Below are 18323 nucleotides of genomic sequence, written 5' to 3'. Positions count from 1 at the left end.
TGATGGCTGGTGAAGAAGGGGTCTTTTCTCCCTGGAGCAGCCAGGTATTACATTGTAGACAGAGTTCCTGCTATACAGAACAGGTCACTACAGCTATACGTGAGTGGCTCATGGCCTTGTAATCCTAGCTAATCAGGAGGCTGAAATCTGAGGACTGTGGTTCAATGCCAGCCCAGGTAGGATACTGGGTATGACTCTAATCTCCAATTAATGACCAAAGTGGAAGTGTGGCTCAAATGGTAGTGCTAGCCTTGAGCAAAAAAAAGCCCTTGGGGGCTGGGAGTTTGGCCTAATGGTAGAGTGCCTGCCTAGCATTCAAGAAGACCCCGGTTCAATTCCTCAGTACCACATACATAGAAAAAAAGCCAGAAAAGTGGTGCTGAGACTCAAGTGGTAGAGCTCTGGCCTTGAGAAAGTCCAAGGACAATGCTCAGGCCCTGAGCTCGAGCCCACGACTGGGGAAAAAAAAAAAAGCCCTTAGACAGCACTCTGGCCCTGGGTTCAAACCCCAAGAAACAGGTCACCTCTAAGGAAATAAAACAGTACATGTTTCCTTTAATATTTCACCTACATCTGTGTTTGTTTTATAAACTGACAACCACTGCCAAGTGTTAAGGTTAAGCTGACATCTTTCTATTATTTCCTCAAAGCTCATGCCCTACACCACTGGCATGCTTAAGTTTAACCCAGGTCACTGAATCCTCCCTCCATGGTATCACCTATAAAACACATCTACAAATCAGGCCAACTCCTATTCTGGATGAAACTCAACCAGCAGCACGTTGAGACTCTCCAACACCTGGTACCCTAACTCAGAAAGGCAGATATTGCTTCTAATTGAAAAACATTCTTGTGGTAAGTTATTTTGAAAAATAGTTATGCCCAATTCTAGAAATCCAGATCTTATTACAAGTGTACTGGACATCCTTCAGGTAGAGAAAGAACTATAATAAATATGTATAATACATCCAAATTTATCATTTGTAGTTAGAGATGAAAATCATTGTCAATTATTTCAATAAGGACTTGAAAGTCATCATTATTCTTATTTAAAAATACCCTTTAACCAAGCAATCTCACTGAAGTCAGCAGTATCTCATTCACAACTCATACATTCTCTGAAATCTATATCAGGATTATTTTGAGATGCTCGTAGAACTCCACTGATAGAGAATAAATTTCTGCAAGCAAGCAAACTTGGCAGAGAACTTATTTCCCTTTCTCATAAATGAAAGGAGGCATGAAAGCCAGACACCAGTGATTCATCCCCATAATCCTAGCTACTCAGGAGGCTGAGACCTGGAGGTTTGTATTCCAAAGTCATCCTGCGCAGAAAAAGTCGGTTAGACATCATCTTTATAACCAACAAAATAAGAAGAGACAATATGATATGATGACCATGTCAGGCTTGAATTGCACTGCTGGCATTCCATCTCTTCACATGTAAGTCAAGTAAGCAGGTTATTCAATACTGTGGAGTTTGATTTTCTAGTCTGTGAAGTGGAGATCATATCTGGGGGCAGGGAGGAATGTTACTAGCCAGGGCCTGGCTCATTGTTGACTTTCACTATATATTTATATACTATTTACTTGTATTTAGCACCCCATTTCCAATGAGATTTTAATGTATTTCTCTTTCCTTGAATAGAAATCAAGTTTCTAATGCACATTTCAAAGAACTAGTTATTGAATTCCATAATCAAAAGCTATGAATGATCTAGTACTGCAGCAAGCTTGTAGGTATGATTGTATCAGAAAGTTGTAGAGAGGCATGAGAATCTCAAAATAATTTTTTTTTTAGTTTTTTGAGGGTTTTGGAATTTTGTAATGTTTTTATATAAGGTGGGGAAAAGATAAGCTTTATTTATACCAGTGTTACTACAGTTAAGAAGAGTGATCACATCCTTGTGTTAAATAAATTTTCAACGTAATTGAAAAAAAAAAAAAACCAGCAAAAAAGCTGAGCTAGAGGCATAGCTGAAGTAATATAGAGCACCAATCAACCAAGCAAGAGCCAAGCCACTGAGTTCAAGCCACAGTACCAACACAAAAGGAGTGGGGCAGGGCATAAAACGGAAGCTGGACAGGATAGTAAAGGTTTCGTGGAAATATTAACTATCAATAATGTTTTGGGGAAAACTGTCATATTTGTCCATTTCTTTGTAAAAATGTGTTTGAGTAATTTTCCAGTTCGGAAATTTTTTAAAATTCTAACATGTACCAAGATGGAGGCAACAAGGAAAAATCTTATTGAGCAAAATAGGCAAAAGGAAAAATTTAACTTCAGCATTCCCTTAACCTTCTCTCTCTCCCAGAACCCAAGATTGTAGGAACTTTTTAAGTCACACATCCTAGGGATTAGTTTGTATAAACAAATGAATTAATTCTAGGTGTGAGTAAACAAAAAGGCAATGTAACTTAGATTTCTGAGAGTGAAAATTAGGTATCTATTTTTACCTTTAAGAGTAAGAAATCAGAGTCACTCTTTAGTTTGATATGTATATCTATCATGTCTGCATGACAGCAAGGATGGAGGATTAAATGAAGACATTTTCAATAGAGAGGTAAAGGCATAGGCGACCCCTGCCCTCAAAATTAAAAAACTGAGTAACAGTCAGGGCTCACTAAGGGAGAAAGAAACAATGGGAAAATAAAAGTGAAAAAGAAATACTCAGGGCCAGGAGTTTGGACTAGTGGTAGAGTGCTTGCCTAGCATGCATGAAGACTGAAGACCCAGGTTCGATTCCTTGGTACCACATATATAGAAAAAGCCAGAAGTGGTGCTGTGTCTTAAGTGGTAGAGCTCTAGCCTTGAGAAAGCCCAAGAACAGTGCTCAGGCCCTGAGTTCAAGCCACAGCACTGGCAAAAAAAAAAAAAAAGAAAAAGAAAAAGAAAAAAGAAATACTCAAAGAAAAAAGGGTTTTTCAAGGCACCTTATCACCATCTGCTAATTTTGAGGGTCTTTCTGCTAAGGAATGTTTGACATGGTTGTACTTCTGTGACTTTAAGTACAGAAGAGAAAACATCCTCACCTGTGGAAGTAACAAAGCCAGGATCTCAGCTTCCATTGCATCTACTATCCTCCTTTAGCACTGCCTGCCTGGGCAATGGCCAGCTTGATCTTTCTCAAATAGCTCTATTATGTTATTAGTAACACAGCTATCACTACAAATCATGAATGAGTTAAAAACAAAGAGAAAATGGCTAACGTCCTCAATTTAGTCCTCTAAAACACCACTTTTATTTTGTTCTTTGCTGAAGGAATGGCTGAATGCCCCATCCATTATAAATTTTATGTACTGCTTGGATTCAAATATATTTGAGCATCTGCTTAGGAAAGAGTAAACAGCAGTAACCTCCACACTGGGACCCTGCACTGCTGAAACACAAGTGTGAACCCATGTGAACCCACGTAATCCGTACTACACCCCAGAGGAGGGGGCTGGATTATTACCCAGGTTGTTCAGATGAGGAAATAAAGGCAGACACCAATGATACTACAAAACTCACAGGCTAACAACAGTAAGCATAAAAGGCAAATTTCACAACCAACACTTGCTCCAGAGCCCAGAACCCGTGTATCACACACACTACTACTTACTAAAGTGATCTCATCTGAATGGAAGGCTCAGATGCACGTGCCTGGAAACAAAGCCTTGGTCACCAAAGAGCAGTGATTCCAAGTGGAACAAGGTGTGCTTCATTGGACAGGACCCCAGAACATGTTGCCTCCTTCATGCCTGCCCTAGAGCCAAGCCCAAGTTCCTACTGTTTGAGAAGGGAAACATCTCTGGTAGGCCTGCTCCTAGACTTCCAAACAAGGAGCCAGTTGTTGAGCAGCACATACTCATGTCCACCAGATGTCAATGCTCCATGTAAATGGCAGTGCTTAGAAACATCCTCCATTTACCATGGGGCTAGATCACGATAAACCGGTCATAGACTCAAGCCAGAGTGACCTCTGAAAGTGTACTGAAAAGCCCTAGCTTCCGGAACCTCACAATCAGCAACACAGTGCACTGCAGGGTTTCAGCTGTTGATTCTGGTGATGAGGAGACACTAGCTTGAAGCTGCAGCTCATACAACTGCCCAGCGTCCCCACCCAGACTACTAACCTGGGAAAATCCAAAGTGCTGAATGCCTATCACTTTGATGCCTTCCTAAAGGCAACCCATCCAGAAGACAAACCATGTCTATACTCAAAGCGTACATACTCCTAAGATGTAGTGATAGTCCATTCAATACCATGGAGGCAACTCTCTCTTAATCTAGACAATTCCATTTGGGGACAGAGGGCATACTGACCAAGAAGTATCTCCACATTCTCATGACTTATACACTACTTAATACAATAGTATGTTGATTTACTAAGAAGTCACACTTTCATACAAAAGCCATCAATCACCAAGCTTCTATCAATCTATTGATCTATTAGAGAGTGCCAACCTTGGGGCTGTGAGCTTCACTCCTGTTCACTGTCTGGAAGGTTCTACCAGCCTACTCTTCCTCTAACATAAACTTGTTCTCAAGCAGCTCCTTTCCCTATCTTTCTTTTTTCTCTGCCCACCCCCATTCTTTTCTTTCATGGAATCTACCCCAATTCAAAAATAAACATATCAGCATGCATCTCTGCAATATCTCTCTTTCTTACACCCCATAAGAACAGAACCAAAATCTCTCTCTCTGTTCTCCAGTAAGACTGCACCTAGTTCAGTGCCAGGTCATGACCAGCACACAAATGACGAATCAACCAATGCATCTAACGGAAACTCAATCAAGCAAGAATCGTTTATAACAGGGTGCTCATGGCTCAATCAATCTGTGATCCTAACCATGCTAGTAGCTGACCTTAGGAGGGTCACAGTTTGAAGTCAGGCAAAAAAGTTCAGGAGACTCCTTTTCAAGGGAGATTTCAACACAGAGAACTTGTTATATTAACCACAATGGAATTCCAGCAATTTTGACGCTGAGCAGAAAAGCAAGATCCTACTTTAAAAATAACCAGTAGAGGGCTGGGAATGTGGCTTAGTGATAGAGTGCTTGCCTAAGATGCATGAAGCCCTGGGTTTGATTCCTCAGTACCACATAAAGGCTGGACTGGTGCTGTGTGTGTGTGGCTCAGATGGTAGAACATGGGCCTTGAGAAAAAAAAAAAAAGCTCAGAGACAATGCCCAGGTCCTGAGTTCAAGCCCCAGGATGGACAATAAAGAAATAAATAACCAGCAGGAAACAGGCTTAAAGGCGGGGTTCTTAGGTAAGACCACCTGACTACCAAGAGAATGTTCCAGAGTTCAAATCCCATTATCATCAAAAAGAAAAAGAAACAAACTCAACTACTTATTCCTGGATATGATGGGGTAGATCCTATAATCCCAGTTACTTGGGAAGCAGACATGAGAAGATTCTAGCAGAGGCCAGGCTTAACAAGGTTAACATAAGATTCCATTGAAAAACAAATTGGAGGAATGGCTCTAGTCCTGAGGACTAACAAGAGGAGTTCAATTCCCAGTACTGCAAAAAGAAGAATTAGGTATGAACAAATAAGAAGAATTCAATCCCTTCTAATCCCAGAAAAGTACAGAACAATTCATTCACAATACACCTTATCTCCTTAGAAATTCACAGCACAGGCCTGGGAGTTTGGCCTAGTGGTAGAGTGCTTGCCTAGCATGCACGAAGACCGGGGTTCGATTCCTCAGTACCACATACATAGAAAAAAAGCCGGAAATGGTGCTGAGGCTCAAGTGGTAGAGCTCTAGCCTTGAGAAAGTCCAAGGACAGTGCTCAGGCCCTGAGCTCAAGCCCAGGACTGGCAAAAAAAAAAAGAAAGAAAGCACACAGCACACAGCTGCAAATAAAAACTGGCACCCTGCAAGGAAATTTAGTATGTACTTGGCCAAGGATCCTTTTTCACATAACTTTTTAGGTTTTACCTATAATCCAGTTCAGCTAAAGGTTCACTCTAATCACCCAGTCATTGCATGATCTGAATCAGAATAGCAACCAAGGGTTCCAGTGTAAATGAGAAAAAAAAAAAAAACACACAAGTGGATGGATTGTTAGGGTTACAGAAAATAAGAGAAAGCTCAAAATAATGATGATGCTATTAGCAAAAAAGAAAAAAAAAAGTGATGTCAACGAGAAAACAACTGCTAGGTAATAGGTACTTACATTTACATTGATCTCAGAGTCAGTGAGGTGTTTCCCTAGAAAGAAGTTGAAAGACAGGGTCAAGTTCCTGGATCTAATAATAACTATGAGCCTGGGCATGTCTCAAAGACAATCAAGGGGTAACAAGAAAGCCCCATTCTAAGTCTTTCCATTTCCTAACAAATGGGGCAATGTCATTCTTTCTGACAGCAGCATAGAATTCCATTTTGTATAAATACCACATCTTATTGACCCACTCATCAACTGAGGGACATCTGGGTTGGTTCCATATCTTTGCTATGGTAAATAGTGCTGCAATGGACATCGTTGTGCTAGTGGATTTAGTATGTCCTTGTTTCTGGACAATTGGGTAAACGCCAAGTAGTGGAATTGCTGGGTCATAGGGGAGCTCTATGTTTAGTCTTTTAAGGAACTGCCATACTGCTTTGTTACCTGATATATCGGATATATTTGTATTTGGTTATTTGAAATTGGGTAGGGAAGGGGGGAAAACAAGATGAGGGGTAGGGGTGGGGGGGAGGGAAATGGGGACCAAGACATGTGAAAGGGTATCAATGTATGGGAATTAATGCACCATCTATCTGGCAAATATCATGTAACCCTTCTATTAATTACAATAAAAAATATATGAAAAAAAAGAAAGCCCCATTCAACAGTAACATTCCAGCCTTCTGAAATGTGGAGCTTTGAAACAAAAATACCAATCTAATTATGTTCTATCTTTAAAGAAGGTGTGAAATACATAGATTATAGGATAAAAATAAAAAAAACTCAAGACGCATTTACACATATGCATGAGAGGTTTTGCAAGGGATTATGCAATGATGAATGTCTCTTTATAGAACTAAGGCCATTCAAGAAATATTCCTAAACTCACAGAGCTGGCTTCTAAGAGCCCACTCCACCTCCGTACTTTAATGCCAATAAAAATGCCACCAAATATCAAAGCAAATAAGCCCTGAGTCTGACTCAGTATGGCAGGTCATATACTTTTGTGAATATCATTTCTATAAGACTTCAAGCAAGTGTGAACTTTTCCTACAGGGCTCATCAGATCAAGATGAAGTCAAAAACGCAGTCAAGCCCATTATAACTAGAAGCAGATTGCATGCAGACAGTAAAACTCACTAGCAAGCTAGTATAAGCCCAAAGTTTGAGATAACAGTGCTAATCCCTAAGACCAAATGAACAAACAGTGGCAATCCTTTTGAAGTACCTGCAAGGGAAAAACTGATCAGCTAGGAGCCAAGCATGTGCGCAATGGAACACTGTAAACAGCACTGCAGGGTCTAATAACACAGGATGGGAAAGGAAGCAGCATGGAGAGAAGACAAAGAAGCTGAGCCCTGGAAACCTACAGGGCCAGTGGAACTCTTGCAATCAACATGAGGTAGGAGTAGAATTTTATTATTTTGGATTGCAGTGTTAGAAAATGCTTCATGAACCCAGTGAGTTGGCACTGGTTGCTGGTGGCACGCACCTTTCATTCCAGACACTCAAGAGGCTAATATCAGAGGATCGCAGTTCAAAGTCAGCCTAGGCAAGACAATCCTTGAGACCCTCATCCCCAATTAACCACCAAAAACCCGAAGTAGAGCTGTGACTCAAGTGGCAGTGTGGCAAAGGAAGTAATTAAATCATTAAACTGGGCATGGTGGTTCTGGTCTGTAATTTTACCAGTCAGGAGGCTGAGGTAAAAAGAACAAGAGTTAGAAGGCAGTCTGGGTCACCTAGCATCTACTGCCTCTTAGTGCTAAGAATCAAACCCACAGTCACAATCACACTGGCTTGGCAAGAGCAACTCTAGCTCTAAATGTTCTTGGATTAACACGTATTAATTATCCGTCAATGGAGATTTGTGTATTTGTAATTGTGCATATGACATGCACGCATCAAATTCAACCACCCCCAAAATTCTTTCTTTTACACAAGTTTAAAAACTTTAAAAGGTAAGTTATATTTCCTTATAAACAGCAAAATTAAGTCCTCTGGATAATCTTAGGGCATGCTGGGTTCACTTTCATTGGACTCAACAGTCCCTAGGAGGCAGAGACTTGATTTCTTTTTGTTTCTCTTAGCTATCAAAGACAGACAGATACACTCAGTTTTTGTTTGGTAAATTAGTTGGGTGAGATTTTTTTTCTTCGAAGATACTCAGTGCAATAGCTTATCTGACACCCAAAAGAATGTCAACTTTCTCTCCTCTGTAGACTTCAACTTTGAAAACTGCCTATAAATTTCCAACTAGGTCTTGTCCTTCACACTTATTTCAAAATCTTCTTTAACCCCAGCTCTGCAGTGGTAGAGCAAACTACTTTCCTCACACATCAGCCCATGAAAATGGTGCCCAGGTAGCTATGGACAGGGATAGAAAAGTAACCGAGGAGGGCAGGGTTAGAAAGATCACCAAACAGGGTCCTGTTTCTCCATCTCTGACCTATAGGGTGAATGAATCCTGTTTCCACAAAAAAAAAAAAAAAAAAAAGTGTTGCTCACTTGGAAGAGAAGGGCAAGACTAAAGATCAAACACAATATCCAGAAAAGGAGAAAATAAGAAGCAGTTCAACCCACACTCAAGCTATTGGACAGCCAAGGACACAAAAAGGAATCTAGACAAAAGGTAATAAGGGAAGCAAGACAAAAGGTGAGAAATTCTCCCAGGCAGGTACTCCCTCACCCCCCTTAAACCTAACTTTGAGACAAGGAAAGTGTTCATTCATGCCTATAAGATAGAGATAGGAGGATCATGATTCAAGATCAATCTCAACAAACAAGCAGTGAGCGCTCTTATCTCTATAGGAGTATTTCAGTCAGGGGAAAACCAGACAGACCTTATCTGAAAAACATAGCAAAAAGGGTTGAGGGGAGTGAAATGTGGCTCAAGTGGTAGAATGCTCAGATAGCCAGCAACAGATTCTGAGTTTAAACCCCATAGCTAAAAATAAAATTTAAATAAACAACTCACTCAATACCAAGCTACATGTGGCATTACAGACAGAAAGACTGTGCTCAAGGCCAGCCTAGGCTGCACAGTGAAAACACAAGTAACTCAAAGTCATTATCCTACAAAGGACAGTGAGGAAATGAAGTGGTCTAGACTTTGAAGTGGACTTTGCAAGAGGCCCAACACAAAATGAGCACCCAGAACTTACTGAACAGTTGCACAGATGCTGGCACCCTAATGGGAAAATCCTCATTCTCTTGAGGATTTCTTGTGCAGCATTTCTTGTCCATAAGAATCTTTAAAATACAAATATGACTGAGGTGGAGAGAACTTCCCAAGACAGCCAGGAGGATCTAGGATGAGGAGGAAACCCTGGGCAAGATGTGGCAAAAGAAAGTCCAGGTTTTGGGGGGGGGGGGCTTCGGGGAAGGGAAGCCAAGGAGCTGCCCTTTACCCATGCACATAGTGAGCTCAAGCCCTCTCCCACACAGGACTTGACAGTGTTTAAGGCCAGGGTCTTGCCCCTGAACCTTCTGGTGACATCACAAGTTAAAGGAAATAAACCCAGGGCAAGGGACAGAATTGGTGGGCATCTGTGTTCTCCACACTCCTGCTTGTTTCTTTGCAGCTTTCCCCTTGGCGGCATGGGTGTCCTTGGCCATAGATACCAGCGCTGTCAGTCATTTTTCCAACGCCTACTCTCTGCTACCCTGTCCTTGCTGGCACAGGTGACTCCCTGTATTGCTTTCAAAAGGCACCTCACACACAGCAGAGAATGAACTCATGAAGTATTGAGGTTCTCTACACCAGGCTGCAAGAAGACACTGTTCAACCTCTTTTTCCTGCCATATGTTTCTTCTCATCTGGAGCTGGAAGGTGACCTGTGAAAACCCAGCAGACCGCAGCCCATCTGCCTACCCAAAATGCCTAGGAGAGCAGAACTTAACCGCACAAGGCCGAAGTCACTGCCACCTGTGCATCAGCACTAAGTCCCCAAATCGTGTCCTTGCTTGAAATAATTAAACAGGTAAAGAGATAACTCTGAAAAACAGGAAATAAATGCATCCATATTGACTTTTCCATTCACCCATGAGCCTTGGGAAAAATTCGTAATGAATTCACAGTGCCAGTTGTGAACTGACAAGGTGAAATTCTATTCTGCCCCACACTTGGGTCAAGGTCTAGTACCTCAGCCCATCACCTACTTCAAGATGCAGGTCTCAGCCAGGCACCCAGGGCTCACGCCTGGAATCCTAGCTACTCAGGAGGCTAAGATGTAAGGATCTCCATTCAAAGCCTGCTCAAGTAAGAAAGTTCATGAGACTCCACTTAACCACCAGAAAACTGGAAGTGGAGCTGTGGCGCAAAGCAGTGGAGTGCTAGCCTTGAGTCAAAAGGAAAAAAAGTTCAGGAACAATGCTCAGGCCGAGTTCAAGCCCCATGAACAACAACAACAAAAAGATGTAGGTGATGTAGATCTCCTTCATTCCCTTTTTTACTTTTACTTTTGTGGCCTAAACTAGTTCATCTCCCTATAGGGAAGGACTGTGCACAAAGTCACGTGGGATGTGTGTTCCCATAGAATGCAGAAATGTAATGATCTAAAAAGAACACTGCAAAAGAATAAAAAGACCCTGACACTTCCTGGTGGAAGAGTGTTTCCTGCCAGGACAAAAAGCAAGTGTGTACTAAGAAAGGATTCAACCTACTGAGGTCTGTCCTTCTTAGATCACACCCTCCCCTCCTTCCTTCTCCTCTGCAAGACACACACCGCCATGGATTAGGGCTGGGGAGTAAGGTGCAGTGCTCTGCTCAGGGCTGCAGGTAAACAAGGTAAAGGTAGGTGGGTTTCAGGAAATTCAAAATGCCTGAATACTACATAGAAGACCAACTTCCATTCTCCCATGTTTATATGTTTGGGGAAGAAGAAGAAAGAACTAATTTTTTTAAGTTAGCACCCTAACTTTTAAAAAATAAAGTTCCAGGCTGGGAATGAGGCTTAGTGGTAGTGCTTGCCTAGCTTGTGTGAAGCCCTGGGTTCCATTCCTCAGTATCACATAATCAGAAAAAGCTGGAAGTGGGACTGTGGTTCAAGTGGTGGAGTGCTAGTCTTGAGCAAAAGCAGTTCAGGGACAGTGCCCATTTCCTGAGTTCAAGCCCCAGGACTGACAAAAGGAGAGAGGGAGAAAGGTAGGGAAGTTCTGTTGACTTTCAAGCTGACTCAAGCTGAGTATGGCAGCACATGTCTGCAATCCCAGGACTCAAAAGATCCTGAAGTCTGTAATGAGAACTTGTCTCAAAAACCAAACTGGAAAATGTTATTCATACAGACTATAGCCTATAGTTTTCCCACAACAGTTTTTTAGACGTATGATGTCACTATATAGTCTTCCATACCTACTGCACAGAAGGATCAATTACACATATAAAAGCGACCTTTTCAAAGCACCAACTAGATAATCAAGTTATTGTTATCCTATTACTAGAAGAGCTATCAAGCTAAGTGTAGTGGTTCACACTTGTAATCATAGTTACTTGTAAGGCATAAGCTTGGGAGAAAAATGGTTTGAGCCTGGGCAAAAAGTTTTCAAGAACTCTTCTCTAAAACGTACAGCAAAAAAGGATTAGGGGCATGGCTCAAGTGGCAGAGCACCCACCTAGCATATGGCCTTCAAACCCTAGTCCTACCAAAACAAAAGGTTACAGCAGGAAAAAAAAAAAAAACCCACAGTGTCTACCTAAAGAGAAGGAGCTTATTTCTCCCCTCCACCACACTTGGTAGTTATGGAAACAGCGACAGTATAAGAAGCACCTTAACTCCTGTTCCAACTAAAATGAAGACAATACTTTATCAAATCCGTAGAGTCTTAAGAGAATAATGGGCACAAGACTCTCTGCAGCTAATAAACACATACTGAAGGGTAACTGTAATTATTGTTTAGCCTATTTAATGAAGATCCAAATGTTCAGTTATTGAAAACAGTGGCATGGAGGTGGAAGAGAGGACCTCACAATGATAAAAACTCAAAAGTGCACACACAATAAGCCTGTGGTGACTCTCAGGATCCCTTGGAAGCTGAAGGCCACACCCCATCTCACTCCCTCCCCAGGGAGGTCAGACCCCCCCCCCCTGCTTTGCATAACTGTGCAGGAACCAGGAAAGTCAGACTCACACCCCAGGATCCACAAAGTAATGATTCATCCCAGAAGTGGGGGGAGAGGGGGTGAAGGGGCAAGGCCTCTTGCCAAACTTATCACATAATCAGATCCCCAATGGGGACCCCCTGGAGACTAGCAAACCAGATCTAAGGACTCCCTCATAGGTGTCTCCAGGAGCTGGAAACACCTTACATTTTTGTTCCTGTACAGACTCAGGAGAAACTCAACCCAGTTACATTTAACAGAGCAATTCACAACATAAAGGAAAAGTCCACAGTGGACAGACAATCACACACATACACAAGAGTCCCTCTGTCAGCTGTCTGTGGTACAGTGTTTTGCCAGGCAGTGTGTCAGGACAAACAGCCTTAACGCTGGACACTGGCCCGCTTCACCCTCACATTGCCATGGCTCCAGAGGACAAACCCCACCCCTGCTTGTCAGCCAGGCCCAAAAGTCTCACCACATCCCCCATGAAAAAGACAATCACTCAGCAGCTCTTTTCCATTACCATTTAGTGGGCAGGAAACATTTTTCCCCCAGCACAAGCTCCCAATTCGCCTTGTAAGGTTACAAGGCTTTCAAACTTGGTTCCTCTGAAAGCCAGTGGCCAAAGCGGTGGTTTCACGGTGGCCCCTGCGCCCTTGGCAGCCAGCATACTGTCATAGCCTGTCTCCTCACTTATGGCCACCGTAATTCTAACCCTCAGCCAGACTTTGGGATCCTTCCACCAACTGAGTCCCATTGGCACCACCATGAATGCCTGGGAGCACTTCAGCCTGGAAAACCCCATTCAAGCCAGGCACCATTCACTCACTCCCTGCCCCTCCCCAGGATCTCTGATTCCGATCTAGGACCGGGTCACCCCACAAATGCCTGCCCCCGCTCACATTTAACTCGACCTCCCTCTAGAAAACAAATCCCATTCACCACAATGTAAAGTGTTCTCTTTCTCCTGCCAGCCTGTCCACACAGTCAAAGCGCAGCAGAAGGCCTGGAAGCCAACGTTCACTCCCAGCTCACACCCCAGAGGGTGTGTGTGAGTGTGTGTGTGTGTGTGTGGCATTCTCTGGGATCCGATGGCAAAGGAGTTTTTTTTTTTCTTTTTTCAACTCAAGTGTTCCATCAGCTGATTCATTTATTTAGCAATGTCTCATTTTCTCGTGATTCCTGGGCCCAAACATTCTTGGAAACTGCTTATATTCTACAGATTTACAATGGAAAACATTTTGTTTTTGGTCTCCTACCTATCCAGCTCAATATCCATGAGTCACACACGCAGGGAACTCACGGGTCCAAACGCACAAATTCTCTTTAATTCATAGCAAAAGGGAAAAAAAATTAACTCTTTAAAAAAACAACACTTTCTGGCATGGTCTTTAACAAGATTTGCTTTCAGCAAAACCAAGACCACCAGTGCCTAGAACTCAAGGAAACACAACTTGTTGCAACAGCAAACACTGCCGCCCCAGCTCGAACAAAGCACTCCCAATAAGCTCCAGAAAAAAACAAAAAAAACAAAAAAAAACCACAGGGCCCTGGGACAAGATGTTGTGTGTTTGTAATTAACTCTCCGACGTACTCGCGTAACTCTCGCCACCGCCGTCTCCCACCCTCTCCCAGGCCCAGGCACCCTCCGGGGCTCCCGTTCCCAGTCAGCTTCCCATTGCGGCCCCGCCCCCTTCCCCTGCCCTCCCCGGGGCTGGGAATGAATCCCATCCCGGGCAGGAAACGAGACCCAGGGCAGCCCCTCCGCCGTGGAGGAACAAAGGAGCTGAGCGCAGCTGCACGCGCGGGGAGCCCCACCGGGGTTCTAGGCCCTTTCTCCTTCTGTCGCCGCAGGAGCACGCCGCACCTGAACCCCACTACCCCGGACGCCCCATTGTTCTCTCTAGGCTCTGCTTCCCAGGGGAAGCTTCCCCACGTCCTTCCTTCTGTAGAACCAGGAAACAGCTGGGGGGCCAGGAAGATGGAAGGGGGCAGGGATAGGGGCAAGAAGAAAATTGGGTTCCACTTAGCCCATCGGTACTCGGGGAACCCGGCAAAGTAAGAGCAACTTAAGTTTCCAATCCTTTCTTTTCCCTCCCGCTCCCCCCCCCCGAGGCCAAGGCAGCGTGGCGGTCGCCCCTCACGACCTCCAGGGCGCTCGGGCTGTGCCCCCCTCCCAGGAGCCCCGCACGACCCGCTGCCCCGCGCGCGGGATGCGGCCGGGCCAGGGCGCCACGGCACAAAGGCGCGGCGCGGACCGAGCGGGAAGGGGACCGAGGGGAGAGCGCGCTACCTCGCCAGGCGCTGGCTCCCCGGGCGCCGCTCCGCCTCCACGTCGTCCAGGAGCTTCGGGGACGCGATCAGAGCAGGGGGCGGCGGGGGGCTTCCCGCGGCGGCGTCTGGCGCAGGCGGTCCCGCGTCGCTGCGTGCGTCCTCGCGCCCCGGGCTCCGCAGTGCCTCCGCGCCCCACCGAGGCTGCGAGCACGCCGGGCGCCGAGAGCTGGGCTGCGGCAGCGGCGGCCGCGCCGGCCACTCCCCTCTCCCGGGGCGGAGGGCCGGCCGAGGGGCGGGGGCGGCGACCTCGCAGCCCGGGATTCGCCCCTCGGCGCACGCAGCCCCGGGAGCCGCCGCCCCCGAGCCGCCCGGCCTCCGCTCCGGCCGCCCCGCGCCGCCGGCCGCGCAGCGCCCCCCGGCGAGCGCCTGCCCGCCCCGACGGCACCCGCCCGGAGACTGGGGCTGACGGCGGAGCGGGGCGTGGGGGGCCTGGGGTCCGTGGTACCCGGGACGCTGGAATCCAGCCCGGGGGTGGGGAAGCGGCGGAGAGGATTCCCCGGCTCCCTCCTCCCCGCGAGGGTTGAAAGTGTGGCTGCCCCACGAGGGCGGAAAAGACCAGTGTGCTTGTGCGAGATGGGGTGTCTGTCCAGCCAGGCCCTCCCGCCCTCGTGGGCCGGGGAATGGGGTTGAAGAAGGAAGTGTGCTCCTACAGGCGGGGTCCATGGCATCCAGACTCTAGACACCCACTGGACCCGAGGATCAGGACCCGTGGACCAGATCACGACCCGTGGATCAGGATCCGTGGACAGATCAGGACCGTGGATCAGGATCCGTGGATCAGGACCCGTGGATCAGATCAGGATCCGTGGATCAGGACCCGTGGATCAGATCAGGATCCGTGGATCAGGACCTGTGGATCAGATCAGGATGTGTGGATCCGAATCCGTGACCTGTGGATCAGATCAGGATCCGTGGATCAGGACCTGTGGATCAGATCAGGATCTGTGAATCAGGATCCGTGCGGGGGCCAAGCATCGCGTGGGCTCAGTGGATGGTCCAGGGAATCAGGACACACACACACACACCACACATACCCCACACCACACCCTGTACACACACCACACACTACACACACACTACACATACTACACACCACACACACTGTACACACACCACACACTCTACACACACTCCACACACACTGTACACACACCACACATACCCCACACCACACAGTATACACACACTGTATACACACACACCACGCATACCCCACACTCACTACACATAGCCCACATCACACATTTTCCACACACACCACACATACCACGCACTACACACTCTACACACACACCACACACTGTACACACACTGTACACACACACCACACATACCACACACCACACACACACACCACATATACCCCACACCACACACTGTACACACACACACCACACACACTATACATACACACTACCCACACCACACATACTGTACACATACACCACACATACACCATATACAACACACAACACACTATACATACAATACACAACACACACTACACATACACCACACATACACACCACACATGCACTATATACACATTACACACACCACACATACCCCACACCACACACTGTACACACACCACACATACACCATACACAACACACTATACATACAATACACAACACACACTACACATACACCACACATACACCACATACTACAGCACACCACACCCCAGTGGCAGCTGCTCCTCACCCAGCTGCGCTCTTGCCCTTGCCACAGTCTCTCGACCCAGGGCTGGCTTCCTCGCCCTGCAGGAGGGAAGGTTGCTCATCCCAACTTAGTCACTGGGTGAGGCGAGGATAAGTTGGCTGAGGTGTCAAAAGCGCCCTAGACACCGTAATTATTACTCACGAGTCTTAACTCCTTTATCCTACCATGAAATATAAATGGCCATAAATGGGGCCAGGTTTAAATGGACTGACCTATATCTGGAAACTGTCACTAAAAGGAGGTGAACCAAAAGAAACCAGACCATATATAGAAACTGTTCCCACGGGCCTGGGAACTGCAGGCACTGGGGTCTGTCAAATGCCACCAGGAGGAGGGGCCAGGGGGACATGGCCCTGCCTCTGAAGGGGTTAGGCCACCCCATTTTTGAGTTCCAGGGATCACTTATTTAAGCTTCAGGACAAGAGGCTGCAAGGTAAGTTACTGCATTCTGTTTTACAGACCCAGTGGGGGGTGAGGGAAAGACAGGGAGGTCTTCTCCCTAATAAGTGGGTATGGCATTGTGCAAACATGTCCACCACGTCTGTTCTGCGCCCGTCACCGAGGAGTGGTGTGTCATGGGCTGGCCATTACAATTAAGAGAATGCCACTGGCATGATCCTCCCAAACTCTAGGGAGCATGTAGGTCATGAAGATCCATCTTGGGACAGTCTTACATGGAGCCCAGCTGCCCTGCTGTGTCTGCCTTGACAACCAGCTTTCAGCAGACAGCTGGCAGCCCTGAGATCTGGCATCATGCTTTAGACTCACATACCCGCTTTGCCCCTGTGATTTTTCAGTGCCAGAGGGTCTGCTTACATACTGCAAGCAGAATGGCAGGAACCATGTTTCTGACCTCTTGCTGGCCAGTCGAGCTTTTCAAAAATAGTCAAAATGCAGATGGTGGATTCCCAAATGCAAAATGTAACCAAGCATTTGGAAGAGAGGAAGAATTCTAGAACCTCTTGATCTTAGGAGTTGCCCAGCTTTCTGGTGCAGAATAGGTTTGGGGTGGATAAGCATGTGTTCAGCAACACAGCTAAAGACAGCAGTTAAGGGCCCTACGAAGGTTTGGGGATCTGCCATGGAAAACTTAACCTAGCTAGAATAGTTTGGTTACTGGGAGATCTGGCACTGTGAGCAAACTGAGGGTTTCTCCTTGTTGTTCAGTTATCTCAAAAGGAAGAAAGAAAGTACAAGGAACTGTCAATCTTATCCCGATGAACACAGAAATTAACTAAGAAACTAAAAGAAAGCAAGAAAAAAAGTTTCTAGAGTAGAACCAATATTCTTGATCACTAACCTAGTGTTCAGAAATTTAAAATCTCAAGTACTGAATACGTATCATGAGCTTTTAAAATGCTTCTACCTTCCTGGCTGTTCTTTGCAACAGTCAGTCAATAGTTTTGACTTTACAAATAGCAGATTAAAGCTGTTCTAATGAGTGGGAAAAGTAGATAAATCCATCAACTACAAAGGTACTTTTCTCCTCCTCAATCTTTTTTTTTTTTTGGAGGAAGTAGATTGTATGAAGAAGCAGAAAGGCTATTATGAAGAGTTTAGGGTGAAAAACATAAATGATCAAATTCTAAGAGTAAAAGAATGTAAGAAGTTTGCTTTCCTTCAATTAAAATACATAATGACTTAAACGGAAACACTTGAAATCCTGCCATAAAAGTACTACAAGAGGAAAATTAACTATTAAGCATGCAGGATTATTTTCTCTTAATTGTTTTTACTGAAATCCCTTGTAAAAATCATTTAAAAAGCTCAACGTTGGGGGAAAGAAACAACAATAACAGCACACAAAGAGGTAAAATGACTTGCTACCCCCTCATGTGAATGTTGTTAGCAAGTCCAGTGGTGAGCTAGGTATCATAATTCCCCATTGTCTCCTGTCTATAGCTGATTTTGCAACTTGGGCCAAAAGGCATCCTCTCCCCTTAGGTATTTTACATCTAGCTCTAAACTACGGTTTTTGTTACATTTTCTTCCTCCTCCCT

General features: G+C 45.3%; 1 protein-coding gene across 1 annotated transcript in view; it reads right to left on the bottom strand.

The window, feature by feature from the left end:
* The window catches only part of Myo1b (myosin IB), a 170254-nt gene extending 155526 nt beyond the window's left edge, over positions 1-14728 (bottom strand). Inside the window, exon 1 of the mRNA XM_090354504.1 lies at positions 14558-14728. The gene's annotated coding sequence lies outside the window, so the exon portion shown is untranslated. The remainder of the gene's footprint in view (positions 1-14557) is intronic.
* Between the last annotated feature and the right edge of the window lie 3595 nt (positions 14729-18323).

The sequence above is a fragment of the Megascapheus bottae genome, chromosome 21 (genome assembly GCF_031878675.1).
Source record: "Megascapheus bottae isolate mThoBot1 chromosome 21, mThoBot2.hap1, whole genome shotgun sequence".
Classification (NCBI taxonomy): Eukaryota; Metazoa; Chordata; class Mammalia; order Rodentia; family Geomyidae; genus Megascapheus; species Megascapheus bottae.
The sequence above is the reverse complement of the archived record's forward strand: the minus strand, read 5'-3'. Positions and strand labels throughout refer to the sequence as shown.